This window comes from Mesitornis unicolor, unplaced genomic scaffold (genome assembly GCF_000695765.1).
Source record: "Mesitornis unicolor isolate BGI_N332 unplaced genomic scaffold, ASM69576v1 scaffold48373, whole genome shotgun sequence".
Classification (NCBI taxonomy): Eukaryota; Metazoa; Chordata; class Aves; order Mesitornithiformes; family Mesitornithidae; genus Mesitornis; species Mesitornis unicolor.
The window spans coordinates 17771-19459 of NW_010174899.1; the positions used below are offsets into that span (position 1 = coordinate 17771).

The window sequence follows — 1689 nt, forward strand, 5'->3', positions numbered from 1 at the left end:
GGTCAAGGATTCAAACTGAAATATGAGGCCAAGAGTCTAGGTAAGTCTAGGAAATAATCTTAAATTCTGCAACTCAATAGGTATAACTTGGAGTTTGTCCTTTTAAAGGAGATTCTTGTTGTAAGTCTCAGCCCTGGTAAAACTGTATGTCTGCAAAAATGTCCTGTTTCCTTCTCTAGTGCATGACTTCTGATCTGACACTCAAATTCTTCTATTTTAGAGAGATACAGCTCCAGGTCACACAATGTGGAGACATTAAAGTTGAGAAAACAAAAACATAACCTTATGGGAAACCCTTTAGTAGAGAAGTAGCATCTGTAGTTAGAAAGAGATGTTAAAAATTCATACAGGAAAGGAAAAAAAATCTCTGGAAACAAGAACATTATTCTGAACATATAGTACCCAGTGCAAGTGCTAAATGATACCAGGAATGATTTAGGCTACTGTGTCTAAAAAGGTGGTAACATTTCTCACAAGTTTTACTCTCAGCTGAGAAAATAACATTCCCTGCCAGAGCTTACATTCTTTTAAAGAATGAAAAAAATGGAAACTGAAGTCCCAGGGGTAAAGCAGGGACTGGCATTTGCAGATATTCCACTGTATATGTGACACATGCCACTTGAGACACCAAGAGACCTCCTCTTAAACAGTGTAATTAAACACCACTAGGGCAACCTGTCAATCTGCTAAAATTTTTAAGTCCTTGTTTTCTGCCTACTTTTCCCTGCTGCCACAAAGAATCATTCTTAGCATTACTGTAGTGGATTCATGAAGTGAATGGATGAAGCTGTACAATAGTATTTCTACCACTGTGTTAAACCAGTGTTGCTAGAACATACTGGGCATTTTTGACAGAAAGGTTCTGGTCAAAATAAAGATACTTTTGTACAATAAAGGACCTGAGCAAATCCTCATGTTTGCTCTGACTGGCATTCATCACACATTTGTTATTGTCTCAAACAGTTTCAGTTTTTGGGAAGCAGAAGTGTGGAATGATTCACAGAAGCAATGATGGGTCTGGCTTGTAGACTTTCTAGCTCTTGGGAACTGGGGTAGGAACAAGGCAAGAAATATGTTTCCTGTTGATATAGAAGCAATCCAAGAAAGTAATAATATCAGTATAATTCAGGGTCCCAGATATTTGGAAATGAGGAGTGCTAGGTAAGCAGGAGCACAGGAACATAGTACTCTAATGTATTAAAATGTCTTCCCACAGTAACAGTAAAATGCATTTGGATTTGATGTGACTGTATGGCACTGAAAGGAAACTGTGCTGGAATATAGTGATAACTCATAGTTTTGATGCCTCACCCATTTCCTTAACATGTTGGTTTTTATTGGCAATCTTTTCTTTCCCAGCTTGTGGAGGGAATATTTATATCAGTGATTTCAACCCCAGTGGATACACAACTTCCCCCAACTATCCAAGCAATTATCCTCCGCATGCTGACTGTGTCTGGACCATAACTGCTCCTAACGGACATGCAGTAGAGCTGCAATTTGAAGATCAGTTTTACATTGAACCTTCACCGAAGTATACACTCACATTATTTTGCCTCCATCTCTTCAGAGACTGCATTCTGATTCTTCTTTCCCTGTTACTTTCTCTAATTCCTCTCAGAGTGCACTTCCAGATTTATAGGTTAGGAAATTTTGGAGAGAGATCACAGAATCACAGAATCACAGAAT

The 1689-nt window shown here is 38.4% G+C and overlaps 1 pseudogene; it reads left to right on the forward strand.

Annotated features, from left to right (window-relative positions):
• Nucleotides 1–1534, forward strand: part of LOC104538108 — a 16177-nt pseudogene extending 14643 nt beyond the window's left edge.
• The last annotated feature ends 155 nt before the right edge of the window (nucleotides 1535–1689 follow it).